The 12900-nt window shown below is 46.9% G+C and overlaps 1 protein-coding gene across 1 annotated transcript in view; it reads left to right on the forward strand.

Moving 5' to 3' along the window:
• WDR27 (WD repeat domain 27) overlaps positions 1 to 12900 on the forward strand; it is a 525006-nt gene that overhangs the window by 348159 nt on the left and 163947 nt on the right. The window lies entirely within an intron of this gene.

Here is a 12900-nt window from a genome sequence, read left to right on the forward strand (position 1 = left end):
TCCTCCACCATTCTGTCAATGGTGACAGTATCATATGCAGTGACAGTAGACATGTCAGAAATTGTTGCCAGGTCCTTCAGTCCAGACCAGATGTCCAAACTTGGTCCTGCCTGCCCTGCATCACCGCCAGCAGGTTGCTTAGGATACCTAAGTTTTTTCCTGGCAGCCCCAGTTGCGGGAGAAAATGAAGAAGGAGCTGTTGACGTGTCACGTTCCGCTTCAGCTGACAGTGTGTTCACCAGCAGGTCTTTGCACCTCTGCAGGCTTGTGTCGGCCGGAAAGAGAGACACCACATAGGCTTTAAACCTAGGATCGAGCACGGTGGCCAAAATGTAGTGGTCTGATTTCAACAGATTGACCACCCTGGAATCCTGGCAAAATGAATGAAGGGCTTCATCCACAAGTCCCACATGCCGAGCGGAATTGCTCTGTCTTAGCTCCTCCTTCACTTTCTCCAGCTGCTTCTGCAAAAGCCTGATGAGGGGAATGACCTGGCTCAAGCTGACAGTGTCTGAACTGACTTCACGTGTGGCAAGTTCGAAGGGCTCGAGAACCTTACACGGAAATCATTCTCCACTGCGCTTGAGTCAGGTGCATACCCCTCCTTTGCCTATGTCATAGGTGGATGTATAGGCTTGAATGGCCTTTTGCTGCTCCTCCATCCTCTGAAGCATATAGAGGGTTGAGTTCCACCGCGTCACAACCTCTTGCTTCAGGTGATGGCGGGGCAGGTTCAAGAGTGTTTGCTGGTGCTCCAGTCTTCGGCACGCAGTCGCTGAATGGCGAAAGTGGCCAGAAATTATTCGGGCCACCCAAAGCGTCTCCTGCACGCCCCTGTCGCTTTTCAGAAAATTTTGCACCACCAAGTTTATTGTGTGAGCAAAACATGGGACGTGCTGGAATTTGCCCAGATGTAATGCCCGCACAATATTGGTGGCGTTGTCAGATATCACAAATCCCCAGGAGAGTCTAAGTGGGGTAAGCCACTGGGCGATGATTTCCCTCAGTTTCTCTAAGAGGTTGTCGGCAGTGTGCCTCTTACTGAAACCGGTGATACACAGCGTAGCCTGCCTTGGAACGAGCTGGCGTTTCTGAGATGCTGCTACTGGTGACGCTGCTGCTGTTGCTGCGTAAGGTGATACATCTACCCAGTGGGCTGTCACAGTTATATAGTCCTTAGTCTGCCCTGTTCCACTTGTCCACATGTCCATGGTTAAGTGGACATTGGGTACAACGGCATTTTTCAGGACACTGAGGACACTTTTTCTGACTTTTCTGTACAGTGTCGGTATCGCCTGCCTAGTGAAGTGGATACTAGACGGGATTTGGAACCAGGGACACACTACCTCCATCAATTGTCTAAATCCCACTGCACTAATAGCAGATACCGGACGCACGTCTAACACCAACATAGCAGTCAAGGCCTCAGTTATACGTTTTGCTTCAGGATGACTGCTGTCGTACTTCATCCTCCTCGCTAAGGACTGTTGGAGGGTCAATTGTTTAGTAAAAGTAGTGGTGTTCCTACTTCCTCTCTGGGATGATGAACGACTCCCAGCAGCAGCAACAGCAGCAGCGGCAGCAGGAGGCGTAGCAATGCAGGATCCTCCGGAGGAATCCGGGATAGGAGAGTCAGTCATGCCAGTGACATGGCCTGCAGGACTACTTCCGATCCTGACTAAGGAGGAAATTGACGAGGAGGGAGTTGATGGTGTGGTTTGCAGGCACTTGGATACAACAGGACAACGGGATTTAGGTGTCCCTGGACTGCTTACGGTCTTAGCCAAAGTTTCTGAACTTGACAGTAACTTATTATGAACGTGCTGCAGGTGCCGTATAAGGGAGGATGTTCCTAGGTGGTTAACGTCCCTACCCCTACTTATTTCACCTTTACATATGGTACATATGGCAAGACAGTTGTTGTCCGGATTTGGATAGAAATATTGCCAGACCAAAGAGGTGGAATGTTTGGTCTTCTGCCCAGGCATGACCGTGATGGGCTTTTTCATCCCACGGACAACAACTGTCTCCCCCGGAGCCTGATTTAAACAAACCACATCACCATCAGAATCCTCCTCGCCAACTTCCTCCTCAGCACCAGCTACACCAGTATCCTCATCCTGTTGTACTTCAACAGTGACATCTTCAATTTGCATATCAGCAAGTGGACTGTGGGTGCTCCTCTCAGCACTTGCAGGGGCGTGCAAATGGTGGAAAGAGCCACCTCTTCCCATCCAGTGCTGGGAAGGTCAGGCATCGCAACCACCACCACACTTGGACTCTCCTTGGGGATTTGTGATATCTTCTTAGAAAGCACAGTTCTTTGCTGTGCTTTTGCCAGCTTAACTCTTTTGATTTTTTAGTGGGAGGAGGGCTTCCATCGTCATGTGAAGCTGAACCACTAGTCATGAACATACTAGGGATCGACCTTAGCCGTTCCTTGCCACTCCGTGTCGTAAATGGCATATTGGCAAGTTTACGTTTCTCTTCAGCTGATTTAAATATTTTTTTCAAGGTCATTTTCCTGAACTTTGTCATTTGGGATTGTATGTGCCCTCTATTATTACATTGGGCATCGGCCTTGGCAGACGACGTTGATGGCATGTTATCGTCTATGTCATGACTAGTGGCAGCAGCTTCAGCACTAGGAGGAAGTGGTTCTTGATCTTTCTCTATTTTATTTTTATCGGAGAAAGTTTGGTCCTCCATTTATGTTATATCGATTTGATATATACGTGCGGCTAAACACAGAAAATAATTTTTTTTTTGGTTTGGACTGGAGTGTACTTTGGGGGTTACAGCACCCTTTAACGGTCAAGCCAGCCGGCCCTTATGACACAGGCGCACTCTTGGCACTACTTTGTTGATGCACGTGCGGCTACTGCGCACACAATTCACAAACACAGAAAATAAACACGTGCGGCTAAACACAGAAAATATTTTTTTATTTTTGCTGGAGAGTAGTGCACTTTGTGGGTTACACCAGCCTTTAAGAAATGAGCCAGCCGGCTCTTTACTTATGGGACACAGGCGCACGCTTGGCACTACTTTGTTGATGCACGTGTGGCTACTGCGCACACAATTCACAAACACAGAAAATATATAGTTTTTTGGTTTGGACTGGAGTGTACTTTGGGGGTTACAGCACCCTTTAACGGTCAAGCCAGCCGGCCCTTTACTTATGACACAGGCGCACGCTTGGCACTACTTTGTTGATGCACGTGCGGCTACTGCGCACACAATTCACAAACACAGAAAATATATATTTTTTTGGTTTGGAGTGTACTTTGGGGGTTACAGCACCCTTAACGGTCAAGCCAGCCGGTCCTTTACTTATGACACAGGCGCACGTGCATCAACAAAGGAGTGCCAAGCGTGCGCCTGTGTCATAAGTAAAGGGCCGGCTGGCTTGACCGTTAAGGGTGCTGTAACCCCCGAAAGTACACTCCAGTCCAAACCAAAAAAAAAATTATTTTCTGTGTTTGTGAATTGTGTGCGCAGTAGCCGCACGTGCATCAACAAAGTAGTGCCAAGCGTGCGCCTGTGTCATAAGTAAAGGGCCGGCTGGCTTGACCGTTAAGGGTGCTGTAACCCCCGAAAGTACACTCCAGTCCAAACCAAAAAAAAAATTATTTTCTGTGTTTGTGAATTGTGTGCGCAGTAGCCGCACGTGCATCAACAAAGTAGTGCCAAGCGTGCGCCTGTGTCATAAGTAAAGGGCCGGCTGGCTTGACCGTTAAGGGTGCTGTAACCCCCGAAAGTACACTCCAGTCCAAACCAAAAAAAAAATTATTTTCTGTGTTTGTGAATTGTGTGCGCAGTAGCCGCACGTGCATCAACAAAGTAGTGCCAAGCGTGCGCCTGTGTCATAAGTAAAGGGCCGGCTGGCTTGACCGTTAAGGGTGCTGTAACCCCCGAAAGTACACTCCAGTCCAAACCAAAAAAAAAATTATTTTCTGTGTTTGTGAATTATGTGCGCAGTAGCCGCACGTGCATCAACAAAGTAGTGCCAAGCGTGCGCCTGTGTCATAAGTAAAGGGCCGGCTGGCTTGACCGTTAAGGGTGCTGTAACCCCCGAAAGTACACTCCAGTCCAAACCAAAAAAAAAATTATTTTCTGTGTTTGTGAATTGTGTGCGCAGTAGCCGCACGTGCATCAACAAAGTAGTGCCAAGCGTGCGCCTGTGTCATAAGTAAAGGGCCGGCTGGCTTGACCGTTAAGGGTGCTGTAACCCCCGAAAGTACACTCCAGTCCAAACCAAAAAAAAAATTATTTTCTGTGTTTGTGAATTGTGTGCACTGTGGCTGCACGTGCATCAACAAAGGAGCAGCGCCAAGCGTGCGCCTGTGTCCCATAAGTAAAGAGCCGGCTGGCTCATTTCTTAAAGGGTGGTGTAACCCACAAAGTGCACTACTCTCCAGCAAAAATAAAATAATATTTTCTGTGTTTGTGTGCGCTTTAGCCGCACGTATATATATCAATATAACATAAATGGAGGACCAAACTTTCTCCGATAAAAATAAAATAGGGAAAGATCAAGAACCACTTCCTCCTAGTGCTGTTGCTGCTGCTGGGAGTTGTTCATCATCCCAGAGAGGAAGTAGGAACATCACTACTTTTACTAAACAATTGACCCTCCAACAGTCCCTAGCGATGAGGATGAAGTACGACAGCAGTCATCCTGAAGCAAAACGTATAACTGAGGCCTTGACTGCTATGTTGGTGTTAGACGTGCGTCCGGTATCCGACATTAGTGCAGTGGGATTTAGACAATTGATGGAGGTAGTGTGTCCTCGGTTCCAAATCCCGTCTAGATTCCACCTGCATCCTCAAAGCAGCAGCGACAAGCGTGCGTCTGTCTGTTAAAGGGTGGTGACACCCTCAAAGTGTGCTACACAAACAATTAAAATATTGTTCTTTTTTTTTCTCTTTGTGAATTGTGTGGGCTGTAGCCGCACCTGCATCCTTAAAGCAGCAGCGACAAGCGTGCGTCTGTCTGTTAAAGGGTGGTGACACCCTCAAAGTGTGCTACACAAACAATTAAAATATTGTGCTTTTTTTTTCTGTCTTTGTGAATTGTGTGGGCTGTAGCCGCACCTGCATCCTTAAAGCAGCAGCGACAAGCGTGCGTCTGTCTGTTAAAGGGTGGTGACACCCTCAAAGTGTGCTACACAAACAATTAAAATATTGTTCTTTTTTTTTTGGTCTTTGTGAAATGTGTGGGCTGTAGCCGCACCTGCATCCTTAAAGCAGCAGCGACAAGCGTGCGTCTGTCTGTTAAAGGGTGGTGACACCCTCAAAGTGTGCTACACAAACAATTAAAATATTGTTCTTTTTTTTTCTGTCTTTGTGAATTGTGTGGGCTGTAGCCGCACCTGCATCCTTAAAGCAGCAGCGACAAGCGTGCGTCTGTCTGTTAAAGGGTGGTGACACCCTCAAAGTGTGCTACACAAACAATTAAAATATTGTTCTTTTTTTTTTGGTCTTTGTGAAATGTGTGGGCTGTAGCCGCACCTGCATCCTTAAAGCAGCAGCGACAAGCGTGCGTCTGTCTGTTAAAGGGTGGTGACACCCTCAAAGTGTGCTACACAAACAATTAAAATATTGTTCTTTTTTTTTTGGTCTTTGTGAAATGTGTGGGCTGTAGCCGCACCTGCATCCTTAAAGCAGCAGCGACAAGCGTGCATCTGTCTGTTAAAGGGTGGTGACACCCTCAAAGTGTTCTACACAAACAATTAAAATATTGTTCTTTTTTTTTCGGTCTTTGTGAAATGTGTGGGCTGTAGCCGCACCTGCATCCTTAAAGCAGCAGCGACAAGCGTGCGTCTGTCTGTTAAAGGGTGGTGACACCCTCAAAGTGTTCTACACAAACAATTAAAATATTGTTCTTTTTTTTTCGGTCTTTGTGAAATGTGTGGGCTGTAGCCGCACCTGCATCCTTAAAGCAGCAGCGACAAGCGTGCGTCTGTCTGTTAAAGGGTGGTGTAACTCTCAAAGTGCTCCAAAAAATAAAAAACTATTTTTTTAATGTGTTTGTGACTTGTGTGCGATGTAGCCGCACCTGCATCCTTAAAGCAGCAGCGACAAGCATGCGTCTGTCTGTTAAAGGGTGGTGACACCCTCAAAGTGTGCTACACAAACAATAAAAATATTCTTCTTTTTTCTGTCTATGTGAATTGTGTGGGCTGTAGCCGCACCTGCATCCTTAAAACAGCAGCGACAAGCGTGCGTCTGTCTGTTAAAGGGTGGTGACACCCTCAAAGTGTTCTACACAAACAATTAAAATATTGTTCTTTTTTTTTCGGTCTTTGTGAAATGTGTGGGCTGTAGCCGCACCTGCATCCTTAAAGCAGCAGCGACAAGCGTGCGTCTGTCTGTTAAAGGGTGGTGTAACTCTCAAAGTGCTCCAAAAAATAAAAAACTATTTTTTTAATGTGTTTGTGACTTGTGTGCGATGTAGCCACACTTGCATCCTCAAAGCAGCAGCGACAAGCGTGCGTCTGTCTGTTAAAGGGTGGTGACACCCTCAAAGTGTGCTACACAAACAATTAAAATATTGTTCTTTTTTTTTCTGTCTATGTGAATTGTGTGGGCTGTAGCCGCACCTGCATCCTTAAAGCAGCAGCGACAAGCGTGCGTCTGTCTGTTAAAGGGTGGTGACACCTCAAAGTGTTCTACACAAACAATTAAAATATTGTTCTTTTTTTTTTGGTCTTTGTGAAATGTGTGGGCTGTAGCCGCACCTGGATCCTTAAAGCAGCAGCGACAAGCGTGCGTCTGTCTGTTAAAGGGTGGAGACACCTCAAAGTGTTCTACACAATTAAAATATTCTTCTTCTTTTTTCTGTCTTTGTGAATTGTGTGGGCTGTAGCCGCACTTGCATCCTCAAAGCAGCAGCGACAAGCGTGCGTCTGTCTGTTAAAGGGTGGTGTAACCCTCAAAGTGTGCTCCACAAACAATAAAAATATTCTTTTTTTTTTCTGTCTTTGTGAATTGTGTGGGCTGTAGCCGCACTTGAATCCTCAAAGCAGCAGCGACAAGCGTGCGTCTGTCTGTTAAAGGATTACATCGGTGACAGCATCCAAGTAGGCATGTCAGACAGTCCGTACCTGTACTGGCAGGAAAAAGAAGCAATTTGGAGGTCCCTGTACAAACTGGCTCTATTTTACCTGAGTTGCCCCCCTCCAGTGTGTACTCCGAAAGAGTGTTTAGTGCAGCCGGGAACCTTGTCAGCGAAAGGCGTAGGAGGTTGCTTCCACAAAATGTGGAGAAGATGATGTTCATAAAATGAATTATCAACTCTTCCAGGGAGACCAGCCTCCAGAACGTACAGAGGGACCTGTGGTTCCAGCAGGGACGAATTAATACTCTGTGAGGATGAGGATGTACACACTGAAGAGGGTGAGGAATCGGTGGATGAGGAGGATGAGGATGACATCTTGCGTCCGTAGAGCCAGTTTGTGCAGGGACAGATAAATTGCCAGCTTGTTTTGTGGGGGCCCAAACGAACCAATCATTTCAGCCACAGTTGTGTGGCAGACCCTGGCGCTGAAATGATTGGTTTGTTAAAGTGTGCATGTCCTGTTTATACAACATAAGGGTGGGTGGGAGGGCCCAAGGACAATTCCATCTTGCACCTCTTTTTTTTCTTTGCATTATGTACAGTTTGGGGCCTAGTTTTTCAATGCCATCCTGTCTGCCACTGCAGTTTCACGCCTAGATGGGTCACGTGTTTGTGCCGCCCACTTGTGTCGCTTAGCATAGTCATCCAGCTACCTCGGTGCAACCTTTTGGACATAAAAACACTATTGTGAGGTGTGAGGTATTCAGAATAGACTGGAAATGAGTGGAAATTAAGGTTATTGAGGTTAATAATAGCATAGGAGCAGAAAAACCTACAAATTCTGTGATTTTAGCTGTTTTTATGCTTTTTTTCAAAAAAATACAGATCCAAAACACAAAACCCATAACCCAAAACACGCAAGGGTGGTTTTGGCAAAACCAATCCAGATCCAAAACACGAAGAAAGATCCAGATCCAAAACCAAAACACAAAACACGAAAAGTGGCCGGTGCACACCCCTACTTATGACACAGGCGCACGCTTGGCACTACTTTGTTGATGCACGTGCGGCTACTGCGCACACAATTCACAAACACAGAAAATATATATTTTTTTGGTTTGGAGTGTACTTTGGGGGTTACAGCACCCTTTAACGGTCAAGCCAGCCGGCCCTTTACTTATGACACAGGCGCACGCTTGGCACTACTTTGTTGATACACGTGCGGCTACTGCGCACACAATTCACAAAACACAGAAAATATATATTTTTTTGGTTTGGAGTGTACTTTGGGGGTTACAGCACCCTTTAACAGTCAAGCCAGCCGGCCCTTTACTTATGACACAGGCGCACGCTTGGCACTACTTTGTTGATGCACTTGCGGCTACTGCGCACACAATTCACAAACACAGAAAATATTTTTTTTTTTGGTTTGGACTGGAGTGTACTTTGGGGGTTACAGCACCCTTTAACGGTCAAGCCAGCCGGCCCTTTACTTATGACACAGGCGCACGCTTGGCACTACTTTGTTGATGCACGTGCGGCTCCTGCGCACACAATTCACAAACACAGAAAATAATTTTTTTTTTGGTTTGGACTGGAGTGTACTTTGGGGGTTACAGCACCCTTTAACGGTCAAGCAAGCCGGCCCTTTACTTATAACACAGGCGCACGCTTGGCACTACTTTGTTGATGCACGTGCGGCTACTGCGCACACAATTCACAAACACAGAAAAGATATATTTTTTTGGTTTGGAGTGTACTTTGAGGGTTACAGCACCCTTTAACGGTCAAGCCAGCCGGCCCTTTACTTATGACACAGGCGCACGCTTGGCACTACTTTGTTCATGCACGTGCGACTACTGCGCACACAATTCACAAACACAGAAAATATTTATTTTTTTGGTTTGGACTGGAGTGTACTTTGGGGGTTACAGCACCCTTTAACGGTCAAGCCAGCCGGTCCTTTACTTATGACACAGACGCACGCTTGGCACTACTTTGTTGATGCACGTGCGGCTACTGCGCACACAATTCACAAACACAGAAAATATATATTTTTTTGGTTTGGACTGGAGTGTACTTTGGGGGTTACAGCACCCTTTAACGGTCAAGCCAGCCGGCCCCTTACTTATGACACAGGCGCACGCTTGGCACTACTTTGTTGATGCACGTGCGGCTACTGCGCACACAATTCACAAACACAGAAAATATTTATTTTTTTGGTTTGGAGTGTACTTTGGGGGTTACAGCACCCTTTAATGGTCAAGCCAGCCGGCCCTTTACTTATGACACAGGCGCACGCTTGGCACTACTTTGTTGATGCACGTGCGGCTACTGTGCACACAATTCACAAACAGAGAAAATAATTTTTTTTTTGGTTTGGACTGGAGTGTACTTTGGGGGTTACAGCACCCTTTAACGACCAAGCCAGCCGGCCCTTTACTTATGACACAGGCGCACGCTTGGCACTACTTTGTTGATACACGTGCGGCTACTGCGCACACAATTCACAAAACACAGAAAATATATATTTTTTTGGTTTGGAGTGTACTTTGGGGGTTACAGCACCCTTTAACAGTCAAGCCAGCCGGCCCTTTACTTATGACACAGGCGCACGCTTGGCACTACTTTGTTGATGCACGTGCGGCTACTGCGCACACAATTCACAAACACAGAAAATATTTTTTTTTTTGGTTTGGACTGGAGTGTACTTTGGGGGTTACAGCACCCTTTAACGGTCAAGCCAGCCGGCCCTTTACTTATGACACAGGCGCACGCTTGGCACTACTTTGGTGATGCACGTGCGGCTACTGCGCACACAATTCACAAACACAGAAAATAATTTTTTTTTTGGTTTGGACTGGAGTGTACTTTGGGGGTTACAGCACCCTTTAACGGTTAAGCCAGCCGGCCCTTTACTTATAACACAGGCGCACACTTGGCACTACTTTGTTGATGCACGTGCGGATACTGCGCACACAATTCACAAACAGAAAATATATATTTTTTTGGTTTGGAGTGTACTTTGGGGGTTACAGCACCCTTTAACGGTCAAGCCAGCCGGCCCTTTACTTATGACACAGGCGCACGCTTGGCACTACTTTGTTGATGCACTTGCGGCTACTGCGCACACAATTCACAAACACAGAAAATATTTTTTTTTTTGGTTTGGACTGGAGTGTACTTTGGGGGTTACAGCACCCTTTAACGGTCAAGCAAGCCGGCCCTTTACTTATAACACAGGCGCACGCTTGGCACTACTTTGTTGATGCACGTGCGGCTACTGCGCACACAATTCACAAACACAGAAAAGATATATTTTTTTGGTTTGGAGTGTACTTTGAGGGTTACAGCACCCTTTAACGGTCAAGCCAGCCGGCCCTTTACTTATGACACAGGCGCACGCTTGGCACTACTTTGTTCATGCACGTGCGACTACTGCGCACACAATTCACAAACACAGAAAATATTTATTTTTTTGGTTTGGACTGGAGTGTACTTTGGGGGTTACAGCACCCTTTAACGGTCAAGCCAGCCGGTCCTTTACTTATGACACAGACGCACGCTTGGCACTACTTTGTTGATGCACGTGCGGCTACTGCGCACACAATTCACAAACACAGAAAATATATATTTTTTTGGTTTGGACTGGAGTGTACTTTGGGGGTTACAGCACCCTTTAACGGTCAAGCCAGCCGGCCCCTTACTTATGACACAGGCGCACGCTTGGCACTACTTTGTTGATGCACGTGCGGCTACTGCGCACACAATTCACAAACACAGAAAATATTTATTTTTTTGGTTTGGAGTGTACTTTGGGGGTTACAGCACCCTTTAATGGTCAAGCCAGCCGGCCCTTTACTTATGACACAGGCGCACGCTTGGCACTACTTTGTTGATGCACGTGCGGCTACTGTGCACACAATTCACAAACAGAGAAAATAATTTTTTTTTTGGTTTGGACTGGAGTGTACTTTGGGGGTTACAGCACCCTTTAACGACCAAGCCAGCCGGCCCTTTACTTATGACACAGGCGCACGCTTGGCACTACTTTGTTGATACACGTGCGGCTACTGCGCACACAATTCACAAAACACAGAAAATATATATTTTTTTGGTTTGGAGTGTACTTTGGGGGTTACAGCACCCTTTAACAGTCAAGCCAGCCGGCCCTTTACTTATGACACAGGCGCACGCTTGGCTCTACTTTGTTGATGCACGTGCGGCTACTGCGCACACAATTCACAAACACAGAAAATATTTTTTTTTTTGGTTTGGACTGGAGTGTACTTTGGGGGTTACAGCACCCTTTAACGGTCAAGCCAGCCGGCCCTTTACTTATGACACAGGCGCACGCTTGGCACTACTTTGGTGATGCACGTGCGGCTACTGCGCACACAATTCACAAACACAGAAAATAATTTTTTTTTTGGTTTGGACTGGAGTGTACTTTGGGGGTTACAGCACCCTTTAATGGTTAAGCCAGCCGGCCCTTTACTTATAACACAGGCGCACGCTTGGCACTACTTTGTTGATGCACGTGCGGATACTGCGCACACAATTCACAAACAGAAAATATATATTTTTTTGGTTTGGAGTGTACTTTGGGGGTTACAGCACCCTTTAACGGTCAAGCCAGCCGGCCCTTTACTTATGACACAGGCGCACGCTTGGCACTACTTTGTTGATGCACGTGCGGCTACTGCACACACAATTCACAAACACAGAAAATATTTTTTTTTTGGTTTGGACTGGAGTGTACTTTGGGGTTACAGCACCCTTTAACGGTCAAGCCAGCCGGCCCTTTACTTATGACACAGGCGCACGCTTGGCACTACTTTGTTGATGCACGTGCGGCTACTGCGCACACAATTCACAAACACAGAAAATATATATTTTTTTGGTTTCGACTGGAGTGTACTTTGGGGGTTACAGTACCCTTTAACGGTCAAGCCAGCCGGCCCTTTACTTATGACACAGGCGCACGCTTGGCACTACTTTGTTGATGCACGTGCGGCTACTGCGCACACAATTCACAAACACAGAAAATAATTTTTTTTTTGTTTGAACTGGAGTGTACTTTGGGGGTTACAGCACCCTTTAACGGTCAAGCCAGCCGGCCCTTTACTTATGACACAGGCGCACGCTTGGCACTACTTTGTTGATGCACGTGCGGCTACTGCGCACACAATTCACAAACACAGAAAATAATTTTTTTTTTGGTTTGGACTGGAGTGTACTTTGGGGGTTACAGCACCCTTTAACGGTCAAGCCAGCCGGCCCTTTACTTATGACACAGGCGCACGCTTGGCACTACTTTGTTGATGCACGTGCGGCTACTGCACACACAATTCACAAACACACAAAAAATATTATTTTTTTAGCACTTGGGGGGAGCACCCCTGATGGACAGAGCACCCCCTGGACAACACTACAGCACCCCTTTAGGACTGGGACACTGCACAGGACTTTGGAGTGGACACAGCCCCTATGGAGAACTGACTGCACAACACAGTCCAGCCAGCCCCTATGGACTTTGAAGTAGTGGACACAGCCCCTATGGACAACAGCAGCACAGCGCAGCACAGCACAGCACAACACTACACTGCACTACACTACAACACTACACTACACTACACAGCCCAGCCAGCCCTAACTCCCACCCTCCCTCTTCACTGTCCACAGCCGAGTGAGAAAATGGCGCCGACGCGGGTACCTTTTATAGGATCCAAAACCCGCGAGACTCGGAAGGCGGGATGATGACGTTTTGCCTCGATTTCAGATCCGAGTCAGGCGGGAAAAGTCGAGCCTGACTCGGATCTGCCTCGGCTCGGGGG

The sequence above is a fragment of the Taudactylus pleione genome, unplaced genomic scaffold (assembly GCF_031769625.1).
Source record: "Taudactylus pleione unplaced genomic scaffold, aTauple2 ptg000473l, whole genome shotgun sequence".
NCBI lineage: Eukaryota > Metazoa > Chordata > Amphibia > Anura > Myobatrachidae > Taudactylus > Taudactylus pleione.